Source organism: Pseudopipra pipra, chromosome 8, assembly GCF_036250125.1.
Source record: "Pseudopipra pipra isolate bDixPip1 chromosome 8, bDixPip1.hap1, whole genome shotgun sequence".
Lineage (NCBI taxonomy): Eukaryota > Metazoa > Chordata > Aves > Passeriformes > Pipridae > Pseudopipra > Pseudopipra pipra.
In genome coordinates this window covers 12,454,642-12,467,959 of record NC_087556.1, presented here as the reverse complement: position 1 = coordinate 12,467,959, position 13,318 = coordinate 12,454,642, and the positions used below count along the sequence as shown (strand labels likewise).

The 13,318-nt window shown below is 39.2% G+C and overlaps 1 protein-coding gene across 8 annotated transcripts in view; it reads left to right on the top strand.

The window, feature by feature from the left end:
* ZMIZ1 (zinc finger MIZ-type containing 1) overlaps window positions 1-13,318 on the top strand; it is a 347,839-nt gene that overhangs the window by 220,878 nt on the left and 113,643 nt on the right. The gene's annotated exons all lie outside the window — the stretch shown is intronic.

The following is a 13,318-nucleotide window of genomic DNA, read 5'->3' as shown; positions in this document are numbered from 1 at the left end:
TATTGGTGTAGTATTAAGTAGCCATTTTTCCAGTATTTTACAGCAATAACCTGTTACAGGGTTCTGATCAAGTAGCAGTATTTGATCATGATGTATGGCCATTGTTTCTCTATATAGTAAAAGCAGAAAACGCACTTGAGGGTCTTTCTGTTGCTCACATGTTCAATTTAACTGGAGCATTTAATTCTGGTTCTCCTTTTCTTAGCTGATGAATGTCAACATAATGTGCACTGGCTTGGAAAACAGGAAGATAATTGTTCCATTCCAGACTGAACATGGATAACTTTTCTGCTTAGTACTAAAGTGGTATGCAGTCCCCATTTTAGAACATCAGGAAAGGTTACCTTCTTCCAAAACAGTGATTTGTAGCCAACTGGTTGGGTGTTAACATTTCTTTTCATGTTCCTTTTATCTTTACTCATGGCTGCCTTTTGTTCTAAGTGTTCTAAGCAGTTCCTCGTGCAAAAGTGGCTTTCACATCAAAGCATGTTCATTGGACTTACTGTTTTATTTTCTTGTATGGGAAGGGATCATTAATCTTACTAAATGTTGAATAAACTGTCTGATTTTCATCCGGAAAAACTGTGTGGAGGATAAAACATTCTGTTGACCAGGCACAGTCTCCCTTTCTTCTGAATTTCTATTAAGTTTATCCATTAGCTAGCTATCACATCTGTTGTTGTTTGTTTGTTTGTTTGTTTTTCAAAAAATGCTTGTCAAGTGAGACTCTCCATCTATAAGTGCATTGTGTGATATATTAAAACTTTTCAAATTTTTTTTAAAAATATAGCTATTCCTCCCATCTTACTAATTCTTCCTGACATGTCTTTTTATCAGTATGTTGGTGAAGGTGAGGTTGTGAGTCTCTGTATCTTTTCATGTTGTAGTCCTTTTCCTTTAGGGCTTGCATGAGGGGGTAATCTTGAAAAGTGCTGGTCAGTCATGTCCTACAAAAGCCCAGTGTCAGTGTTTGATTTCTGCCAATAATTGCTTTTTTGGGAATATATGCTTTTTTTTTCAACTCATTACCCTAGCAGTCTGTACAGGGTGCAGTCTTTCCATTGTTAATTGATACGATACTGGGAAAGCTGGTAAATCATGTGCTCTTCTCTCAGTATATTCTAAAATCCTTCTCAGTCCTGTGCTTTTCTTCCTATTTCCTATTTGCATATACAATAATTTATTTTCAATGATCTTAAATATTTGGTTTCATAAGTACTTAAGTTTTACTGTGTATACAGTTGTTTCACCAGTTATTGCAGGGATTTTATCATGCCCATCTACACCATGGTTTTCGTGCTCTTGTTGTCTGTGTTAAATACTAATATTTTGGGGCATACCATAACATATTTTGTGAAATGCCACATATATCTCCTACTCTAAGGATGTCACATTCACATGCAATCTATGAGAGCTACATCACTGAATGGGCAGCTTGAAAGAGGGACAGACAAGGGTTACAAATGTGAGGTAGTTTCAGAACGCATGGACTTCTTTAAAGAGTTAATTTCCACATCTGAGTGCATTAACATTTTCTGATTTCTAATGTAGCAGTGGCTCTGCTCTCTCATTAAATTTTTGTAAAAATGTTGAGATTGTCCTTTGTTTTTTTTGCAAACAGTGTGGATCACTGAAAGCTGCCTTTTGTGATTTGCTGAAGTTGTTGTCAGGGATGCTTGCAGGTTGTTTTGAGTAACTCATTCTGTTTGCTGTTACATCTGTTGAAAGACACCTTCAACAGTTCTTCCAGTCACTTTCCTACAGAAGTCCCCTGATGTAGATATCAAATGGCATTAATTTTAATGAATAAGCATTTGTTTTTCCCTTCCTCTAGGCTTAAGGGGAATTTACAACGGTTTGAATTCATTCCACCAAGTATGAATTTAATGCTGCCACCGGGATCACTCTGGAAACATTTTTAATCCATGTTGTTTAGTGTCTGACATTCTGAAATGTGAGGAGAAAAAAACGTTTTCTAATTAAAACACATTTGAGTAGGTGAACACTGGGGAAAATAATTGCCCCAAATCCTTTCAAGGGCCATCCACTATTACTACCTCTTTATAGCCTAGGACAAGGCTTGTTGACTGATGTCCTGCAGGCTGGGAGCCTAGAGTGGCCTGGCAGTGGTGGCTGGCAGGTTTTGCAGCTCTGCTGTGTGGAGCAGGTAGACCACCCCAGCCTGATGTCTGTCAAGTCTCCTGGTTTGCAGAAACAGCTGAACCAGTGCAGTCAGTAGTCTTGCTCCTGTTCTCCAGCAATTCCCACCCTAAGCTTGCTCAGGGACCTGTACTGGCAGAAGAGGTTTTGCTGGTATGGCTTCTGTTCTGTTTGACTGGCTCCCTGAGCTGTTCCTCTGCAGGGCCATAGGAGAGTGAGAGTCCCCGTGGCAGTGCCTGAGGATCTCTTATCCCTAATGGAAGAGGGCTGTAGCCTGAGGCTAGAGGGCAGAACAGCCAGCTGCCAAATTGGCTCAGCTCTATGGGAAATCCACACCCCTGGTTCATGCAAACGGCCCCACGATGTTTCATCTCTGCTGGTTTAAGCCGATTTGGTGGTAGCTCCCTCTCCCTGCTACGCTGAAGAGGTTGGGGAGTGGTTACAGGAGGTGCAGATGGCAGATCAGAGTACAGGCAAACATGGGGGAAGCAGAGAGAGATGAGAGGCTGGAGCCAGGTGGGGCAGCAACCTTTTCAGGTGGCACAGCCTCAGCTGGGGGAACTCAGGGGAACAGACCAAGAGCTGTCAGTTCCTCAGCTTCTCCCATCCGGGACTGGGACCATTTGGTGTTGCCAAGGCAGTGTTTGATGTTGTGCTTTTTAGTCCTGTTTTACTTGGCCATTGAGATGGTTAATAATTAGCTGATACAAATTGTTTTGGAGAATGCCTGGAGGGGAGGCTCATGCAGTATGAAAAGTATTAAAAAGTTGTCGTGTGTGTTTTTAAATAGAAATGATGATTTAATGACTGTGCCTTTTGTCTCTGCTTTCTGGTGTTTGTACCTGAAATAATAGCTGCTGCCTTTTATTCTCCTGGCCCATGCTGCTGCAACTGGGCTGCTGCCTCAGCAGGAGGTCAAATACAGCATTTCCCACCCTGAAGACAAATGACAAAGCCTTTAAAATATATGTGTCTCTTTCGGTGACAGCTGCTCCCCAGACCTTCCACTGCAAATTCCTTTGCCTTGTTGTGACACCTATAGGGGATGGCCCAGCAGGTTGGCTGCCTGCCTGCTCATTTGCTTTCATACCGCAGTAACCTGAGTTGCTCTTAGTATGTGAGTGCATGGCTCTTTGTGTATTCCATTTTTTCTTCCTTAAACCCGAAGACTTTCTTTCTGAATAGTGCTTGCTTGGACCTTTTCTGAGCATATATCCTGCTTTTGTCCTTCCTGTAGAAGATTTTAAGTCATTTGGTAGCTTTATTTTAAGGTCTCCTATTCACAAAAATAGAGTTCACTGATTAAAGTGTTTATTAAAAAAAAAAAAAAAAAGGGAGGGGCAGCGAAGGAAGAGAGAAAGGGAACAATTTTCTGCTCTGAAATACTTTTTTGAAAAAATACTTTATCGAGCTACTGAAGTTCATTGCTCTTGTAGCTACTTTTCTACTTTTGCTTTTGTCAGGAGGCCAAGCTGAGGCCAGACAAGGGGACGACAGGATGAGATCATACAGGGAGCTTTGTCAGAAAAGGACAGTGTTCAGTATCTCTGTAAAGAGAGACAGGGAGGCAGGAGCCTGAGGGCAGAACTGTGCAGAAAAGGTACTTCAGCGATCACTGAGAATCTACAGCAAACAAACGCTGTGATAGCTTGGATGGGCAGCTAAGTGTTGGCTGTTCAATAGCAGAAATAGCAACCCTTTTTGATATTGCTTTGTTTTCAGCCCCTTAGTCTCTGCTTGGTGTGCTTCTGGTTTTACTTTTCAAGAGCAGTATTACTGAATAACCTTGAAGCATAAAAATGTACTTAATATGAAGCATAAACTAAAGCTTCATGGTGTTTGAGGATTTTACATTGTTTTGTTTATTTCTTTAGCTTTAATCATTGTACTCTAATTCTAATATAATAGGACTCTTCTTAGAGAGTATGATACCAAAGCTGTGAATAAATTGGACCCCGGGCTAACAAAGGTATATGTGGTGAGAGCACTTGCAAATGGTGGTGTTAGAACATTACTGGACAAGATACTGAGACCTAAGGTATGTCCTGATCAGGATAAATCTTCAAAGCAATAGTACAGATTGGGCAAAGAGTATTTGGGTGTATTATCAAATCAAACTTCAAGAAACTGTATAAAATGAGAAAAGAAATTACTCTGCAATGTGAATGAGGAACAGGTAGAAAGTAAGGATAACCTCTAGATTATAGGGGACCACAAGGCTAGATTAACACTTTGCCTAAGTTTCCATTAATAATGCTCACATTATCTGTGGAGACAAGGCAAAAGAGTCAGCTAAAAGGATTACCAGTATTCAATGGAAATTACTCCAGCCAGGGCTGAAGGGATTCCTCCAACTTGAAGGGACCAAATGATGGACGTGCCTGCGTTTGGAAAGAAATAGCATATGAACTGTCAGTCTCGTGCCTCACACCAAAGATTTTCAGCAAATCAGTGAAGTCAAAATGGTCTTATATGACTGGAGAAGAAATACAAATGCTGTATCTGTACTTGGGAAGGTGGCTGATAAGAATGAGAGCAGAGTAGAAAATGCTGGCTTGGGTTGGTCATGAAATGAAAGCTGAGCAGAGTTATGAAATGTATGTAAATACTAACAAATAACTTAGGAACAAGAAGAGCTGTGAAGCTACTGAAGTACGGTGTTGGCACAAAACATATAGGTGTAAATTGAATAAAATAAATAAGAGGGGAATTCAGAATTGTTAGGGCAGTGGCATTGGAAAAATGTTTTCAGTTAGAATGACACTGGAGAGGGATGGAGCAGAGTAAAGGCAAATGGAAAAGTCAAACTGCCTTTTTAAAGATAAAACTCAGTGTATGAAATTGTGTAATGTGGTTCTTGATGTAGCTGGAAACTGGTTAAGAACCTTTTGTCTGTGTAGTCCTAAATTCTCACTACAGATCCATGCAGATGTCTGATTCATTGGTACATAGAGTTGATATCCTGAAACTGTCCACTTGACACTCCTCATTAAAATAAAGGCATTATTTTCTTTTAGCTGTTACCTTCTGAAACAGCTTTTGATGCTGAAGACTGAGTGCATTTCAGGTGATCTCTAGGTTCACTTCCCAGCTGTTAGCACAGATTCTCACTGTGTGCCCTTGTCTGCTTTGCTCTCTGTTTTATAGTTTTATATTTTTGAAGCAAGGATAATAATACACCTTCCATCTCACTTTTATTTATGCGGTTTAATTAAATTCAGTATCCTGCAGTACAGAAACTACCTCTTCCCCTGTAGGTAGATCTTCAGTGCAGTGGAGCCATGGTTTCAGCTGGGTACTTATCTTTGTTGTTGTACAGATAAAATAATTCTGTTCTGGAACATATACTGGCAGGATACACATTTTTTGCAACTAAATCTTTCCTAAAGATTTATAGTGTGGATACTACAAATGAATGAGTAATTAATTCATAATTCATTTAGATTATGAGGTTAGTTTCGTTAGTTTCTGTTAATGAAGTTGGCAACTTCCCTTGACCAAAGGGAAGCACAGTCAGTACTGCTGTTTAGTGGCAAGCAGCGTTAATTCATGTCTGTACTCTGTGACAGCCACATTTATATTGTCTGCAGAAAAGGCATAGTAGGCTTTGCCCATTTTTCTTGCCCATGAGTTTACTCAGAACAAAACTCTAAAAACCTGCGGTTTGGAAAATGGTATCCTGTATCTTGAGCCTCTTAGGTTGGCTTGGCATATGGCAGACTTGTCTGTAGTCAGCTCTCAAACATCTTGGGATGGAGCACCTGAAGAGCCTGCAAAAGCAGATGCTTTTCCCCACTAGACCTTACTTGTTCGAGCTGTTCCTGTGCCCTCCCAGATGTTTGCTCCTGATGCATTTGGTCTGTCTTCTACTCATGGGAAACATGATCATACTTGTGTTAGATTTCCATTATTCTTGGCTTTGCAATTCCTCTTCATCTTTATTATGAGTTTGAGGAGTTCATGACATATTGATGTAGATGGGTATTATTTTGCTGGAATGGAAATTCCCTTCCTTTTTGGCATTCACTGTTCTGCTGTACATTGAACACCTATGTTTGCAAGGGATGTTGCGTGGCTGAGCTGCTTCTTCATTCTGTCTGGTCAAAATACCAGGTGGTGTATCTGGCCTGTTCTTTTTGACATTTGACTGGGTCCTTGTTACCATGGTACCAGTTCTGACTTTGAGAGATGTCGCAGTAAAACTGTTGCCAGGTTGGAACATTTCTGCACTAATGTCTTTACTGGAGCACTTACGAAAATTGCAGACACTGAACTATAGCAACAAGCCTATTCTGCTGTTTTCTTAGTTTGTACCTTGGATTTTTGTGAGGCTGGTACTTACTTGGATGCTCTCTTTGCTGCAGATTTGAATGTATTGTGCATTAACTCATCATGCAATTCCTGGGAAGAATCTTTTCCTAAAAGTGCACAACACACTTTCACTTGGACTGGAACTGGCATTCTGCAGAGATTTCTGTTGATCTCTGTCAGTGTTTCCTGTCTTCTGCTTCAGGGATCCCATATGTGTTGAGAGCAACAGGAGATTTGGTGATAAAGACAGCTTAAAGCTTGGTCTCTGTGTGAATTATGATATTTTCTGTTGTTATTTTGAGTAAATTACCTGTCCCTCTGGACATGAGGTAAGTCACAAATGAAGAGTAAGAGGAGAGGCAGCTGTGTAAGCATACATATATTCATGGGAGAGAAGAAAGCAAACTCTTAGAATGGCATTTGCCCTTTACAAGTTACCTTTTCTCAGCTTACAGCGATCAGTCCTGAACCTATTCCCTTTTGAGCTGCAGTGCATCCAAATGTACCTCACTGCCAGTGCTCTCTTAGCAGCCTGTGTGTCTTGGAGGCATTCAGAGAAGTTCACTAGGAGTCCAGCTATGAGAACAGTAACATAGCAACTTCCATGGGGTTTGGTAGCTTTTTTGCTGGAGGGCTGAACAACGAAAGCATAAACTGTATGAACAGATCAGATCAAGCTCCAGGACAGCAGGTTCACTTCCTAAATACAGTTGAGATTCCACTGCTTAAAATTTCAGATGCGTTCCTAATTCCTGCAGGCTTGTCTGCAGCATGGAGTCAGCCTGTTAAGAAAAGTTCTTGCTCCGGATACTCTAGACACAACACCCTGTGAAACACACTGCTTAGTGGACAAGATGTTATAGGTAGTGTCTCTCTTTTTAAAGAGAAATTTGTGTTTCATCTTTTCTAATGCTTGTGTTAAAGTACACCTGTTAAAAGTGTGCTGAGAGAAAGGTATTTACATAAGTGCTGTGTGGTGCAATACATTCATTTAAATATGAGTTAGAGAATAATCAAAGAATCATAAGGTTTCATCATTGTAGATAGTTCTACTTTGTATTAGTGTATGCCTTTCATAAAAGGGGATTCAAGAAGAAAGACCACAGAATAAAAGTAAATGGATTTGAAGAGAGCTATTAAGTATTAAGTTCCCAAAACAAATGCAGTATTGTTCCTTATAACGTATACTGTTTTTCCATGAACTTCAGTAGAAGTTAGTATATTTGTGTTTGATAAGGCTTCTGGATTGTTTCCATTTTATGGATTGTTTTTGTCTCAGTTTACTTCAGTTTCAATAACACATATAAAGAAAAGCATCAAATTTGCTTTCTTCTGCAGGTTTTCTGGATGCCAACTCCCTTTGTATTTTTTGGTAGTCTGATGAAAACTGCAACAATATTTCTGTCTCATTGTGAGACACTTCTATGAATAGCCTAATAAATCCAGACTTTATTTATTCCTTACACTTCTATATATCATAGAATCATGCTTTGTAACAGTTATCAGTAACACCTGACTTGAGGAATAAATGGAAGAAATAAGATTTCACTCATACAACAACAATAAAAGGAAGTAATGAAGTTTAGTAGCTTAACAGTAATAAACTCCAAAAGGTGTGAATCTAACTAGAAACTTAAGTGGGTTTGGATTTCATTTCTATGACTTAAAACAGGCTTTTAGGAAAGTCTGGATGTCAAGTCCAAGAAACAGACCTATGTTGGTGAGTGTGTCTGCTCCTGTAAGATGTCTCCATAGGTGCAGTTGTTGCTGGGGCTGAGGTTCACAGATAGGATTTCCTAATGTTCTGGAAGGAAAAAAATTATCAAGCATTGAGATGCTTGGATATTGCACAGTCCTAAGCAAATCTCTTTGATTCTTACCTGTCTGTCTAGTAGGTATCTTGGTTGTACCTCTATTTTGTTGCTATGAATACGTATTTCTTACATGCACTGTTACAAAGAATCAGTGTTTCTTTGTGTTTTGTATGAACTGAGTGTCTACTCAACTTTAGAGATTCACTCTCAGCAAAACTTAAAGTAGTAGCATTTCGTGCAGAAAGGTAGCTTCTGTGAAATATGTGATCAAACTAATGATTAATTCAACCCCCTCCAAGATATTCCTTATTTCTTTGAGAAATGCTTGCACTTAAAGTGTGCTGGAGCAACTAATTTTAGTGAATAGAAAAAAATTACAGATTTTTAAATCCTGCCTGCCTGTGCTGTTGTTTCCCAAAGTCCTGCTTAGGCCTCTGTAGATTCAAACCTGTAGACACAAACACTGATCCCTAGTTTCAGGTTGACACACTAGTTTAAAATGTACGTCTTGTAAAGAAAGTAGTCACAGGAAACATGAATTTAAGCAGTTTTAAAGGCAAGTATTAGTGACTTGGCTTTTAACTCAATAATAGAAGGCTGAAGAGCGGCTGCTCCTGAGGAGATAAACTGAACACTAAACATCTGCGTACAAAGCAGGGTATTTGTTTTGTGTGTGATACTTTCCCCTATGATTGCCTGGTCAGACCCAAAAGACATTAATCTTGCTCACTCTGGAAGATACTGTCTTTCCATGATAAAAAAAAAAAAAAAAAAATTAAATTACTTAGAGTATTTACTACAGATACAATTTCAATTAAGGCAAAGAACAAGAGAGACCTCTAAGGTCTCAGTGTGAAAAATTACACACTACTGGTCTAAACTGAGATGGGAGATGTTAATTGTTGGAAATTTATGGACAGTTGCTGTCTCCCAGTAGGACTGTTGGAGTGGACCTAGTGGTCCTCAAAAAGCCAGATACCATTGCAAGCAGTAAGGGGATTTTGCTTTGGAGGTCTTCTAGTATTACAGCCAAATATGTTTGAAATAATTAGCAGTACCTACAATAACTGTGTCTTGACCAAAGCAAAAGCAACAAGGTACTGGAGTTGTGTCAACACTGAGCTATCTTGAGAGCAGAAGCAAAGACTTCAGGTAGGTTTTTGTTAGAGCCAAAATTGCGTAAACCTCCTTTCTCTGTTCTAACATCTAGCATGTCTTACAGGACAGCAAATTGTTTTAAAAGTCAGATTTTAAATTTTACTCAGTTTAGCTAAATATACGTTCAATACCTAGGATGAGTATCATTGTAAGCTGGAGGAGGGCTAGCAACTGTAAGAATGTAGGAAAGAAAAAAAATGTTGTTCCAAAAGAGAGAGAGACTTTTTCCTTCTTTCAGTGTGTGGAAAAGTTAATAGGTAAACACAGAGTCTTTGGTTGGGGCAAATTCTGTGTTCATTTGATTCTTTGCAGCCAATTATTGCTCCCAAGTTGCAGTGGTAGAGAAAGAAGGCTCCTCAGCCAGGGCAGTGGCAGTAGAATATGGTAGTTGTCACTCCAGGAGTTCCTGTCTCTGAACCACTCAGTTACATGAACTCAGTGGTGTGAAGCTGTGTGCTTGGAGTGGGATCTGGGGAATGATTAGAGAATCTTGATAGAAGGGTGGAACGAAGTGTTGTGTTGCTTGTTTTGTGTAAGCAGGATTGGCCCCCATGCAGAATCAATCAGTGCCTCTAAAGAGACAGAAAGCTGTGACAGGAAACAAGAGTAATGTCTGAGAGCTAAGTCCTCAAGCTGGTGGACCATCAAATCACTGTTGGAGGCTCAATGGGATCCTTTGGTAATAGATTACCAAAGATACTGTGAGGATATATGTGACACATGCCAAAATTCAAACAGTTAGTGAATTTATTGCTACTGTGAGAACCCAAACCATGTGTCAGGGCTAAGAAGTCAGCTGAGCAGAGTTCAGCAGCCAGTCTTCCTGTAAAATCCTTAGTAGGAGTTAGGCTTCAAAGAGACCTCTGTCCTTACGAAGGAGAGCAGAGTGGTTTTCAGCATCTCTTTAAGAACAGCTAAGTATACAGAGACGTTTTTCCCTTTTTCTTTGATTGTAATGTGTTGTGTAGCAAACTTTGAAAGTAATGTTAGAAAAACAGAGGGGAAATCCTAACTACCATGTCTGACTTGGCACAGTCCCTTTGGTTCAGTCAGCCAGACTGCCAGACTTCTGCAGTTGAAAGTGTCTTATGTTCTTCCTATTTTCTTGATCTGCTAGAATTCACATCTTCAGGCATCAGTGACAAATGTATGCTTTCATTGAGACAGAGGGGAAGAGCCACAATCTCCAACTCTGGGGAGGGTTATGTTTTCAAATCGAGGGAGGAAGGAAGTCTGTTTGCCCCACATTCCATTAAATCTTAAACTAATCAGTGGGTTAAACTTGTAGAACGATGATGACCTTTAAGGATTGTCTTCAAACAGATAGCACATACATAGCTGACAGTCTCTGAGTGATACAAATCATTCTGAAGGGGAATTTTGTAGAGAAGAAAAAAAAACTAAACTGAGGATCTGGAAGGAATGTGAACATACAGTGCATCTATTGTGAAGTAAATATATTTGGTTTGAAAACATACTGGAATCTTGGAATAGTCAGATATTAATTATATACCTTTCCCCATGAAAGGAAACTTTATTCTGCAGGTGCCATTTAGTCTACAAAGGTGAAAAAAGAGTCTATACAGGATCATTGTTCTATTGTTGTATTTATTTGCATAGGTGATATTTTTATCTGCCTTTCATCTCTAGTCCAAAACTCTACTTATCATGAGGTCAGTAAAGCTATAAAGGTCACAAAGAGATTGAAAAAAACAGAATTATGCCTGAGAGAGCTCATGTATGCAGAAATAGCTGTCTTCCATTGCAGTGTTAGAATAACTTTTTAAGGTTCCTTGTTTAGAAACATTATTTGTTAGCGATGAACTCTTAAGCCTCCCCTTTCCTGGAGAGAAAGCCTTGATTTCTGTCTGCACAGAATGACGAGCAACTGCATATTCTGTGTTTTCAGTGGGCCCAGACCAAACATCATCTGTCCTGCACTTTAAACAGTGACCATTCTTTTGGCAGCTAAGTTTGTATGTTTTTAAAGCAGTAGAAGAGTAGAGATGACGGAGTTGAAATAGTTTTACTCCTTTTACTGATGCAGCAAAAAGATACAGAGCAAAGAAGGGAGAGATCACGGTATGGGATTAGAGGAAATGGACAGTGAATGCCTGTTCTGCCTGCAAAGCTGGCAAACTGTAGACAAATGAGTTACTGTGGGAGAGGCTGAATCTTATGATAAAAATAGAAATTTTAGGATGAAAAAATCTTGAGGTATCCAGGGAAACCCAATCATATGGTAATGCGAAATCCAAAGTAGTGGGAATGGGATAATGAAATTTTATGATATCTGCAGGTAATAATGTGGTTCTCTTTATGACATGTACAAGTTAATAAGCAAATAATACCCCCAAAACTAAAATTACTAGCTAGATGGGTTTTTTCCTACATTTACTTCAACCCCATTATGTCAACCTATCTTAACAAACTAAATGGCTTTAAAAGAATTGGTAGTAGATTTTAAAAGAACTAATAGTTGTCACTTAGAGCATATTGCTTTAATAATCCAACTGGTATGTTCTTATTCTATTCTCGTGTCTCCAAATACCTCATGAAGTAGATGGATAGTCGATTTCTTTATATCATCAGCTTTCTCTTCAGTGTAATTTGAGGCTGGACCTCTTTAAACTTTCTTCCAGTGCTCTTTTTACAGCAGAATATTAGGTATGTGCCAACAGTTTTTGAGTAAATGAAGGACTATACCAGTTATGCAAACTGCATAAAAAAATCTTTTGCTGTTCCAGTTGTTCAGCACCTGACAGGGGTCCTGTTGTTGGTGCATCCCAGTGCAGCTCAGTCATCCCACCCAGTGTTATGGGACAGAGGCTCAGGGAACCCTGCAGTGAGCTTTGAAGAAGGATTGTGATAGATGGTAGAGTGTCTTCAAAAGAAGTACTCTTCAAGGTTCCTTGTTTGAATAACTCTTTCTGCAGTGTTCTTCATAGTGAACTCACTTCTTGGTTTTCCTAGTGTTTTCCTCTTCCCCCTCCACTGCTGCATCCTTCTAAATCCACCTTTAATTGTAGAATGCTTCCAGTTAATAATGGCTGTCATGTATTCCAGGTTTTAAAAGGCCATAAACACAGAAGAATGGGCTGAAGTATCTGAGTTAAAAGGCTTGTTCAAGATGCTATCTGTGTGCTGAATACAATTCATGGGCATGTTAAAAGACATCAGATTTTCCTCTAGAGGTGTTTAGCAGAGTAGCAAGGCAGGAGTTGGAGCTTTGATCTTGCTGTTTTGCTCTGGTGTGTGTGCTGTGGAGACATCTAGCTGTGTTCTGGCCTCTGGGGCTTGAACCATTATTTCTGTTGATGAGTGTTGTTCATTTCTCTGCATTCTTTATGCAGTTTTGGTTGTTGGCTTTGTTTGCTTGATGTGGTGTGGGGACTTCTTTTGTTTGGTTTGAGTTTTTGTAAAATAATTTAATCCTTTATTATTTCCTGCTTGTTTTTACGTGATGTTAAAATATCCCAGATATTGGGACCTAGAAGCCATCATTCAAATGAACAAATAAGACTTTTACAGCAGGCTCCTTCACACTGCAAGAACTAACAACATTGAGAAAGGATTTCTATATGTTTAATTTCTCTAAGAAGTAGCTACTTACTTGTAAACTTTCATTTATAGCATGTGGAACACAACTTTTAGCTCTTTATTTATATAAATGGAAAAAATTTTCTATCTTGTAAAAAAAATCTGACTTACAAAAAGAAAAAGTGGACCACCATGTGTTCTTTGGTCATGAAACTGTCATGATTCAGGGAAGCACTTAGGTCTATGCTTATTTTTTGAGACACATTTAGCTTCTTTTTGCATGTTGGGAGTGAAGATGAGTTAAGTGCATTCCTGAACCAGAACCTTAGCACTAA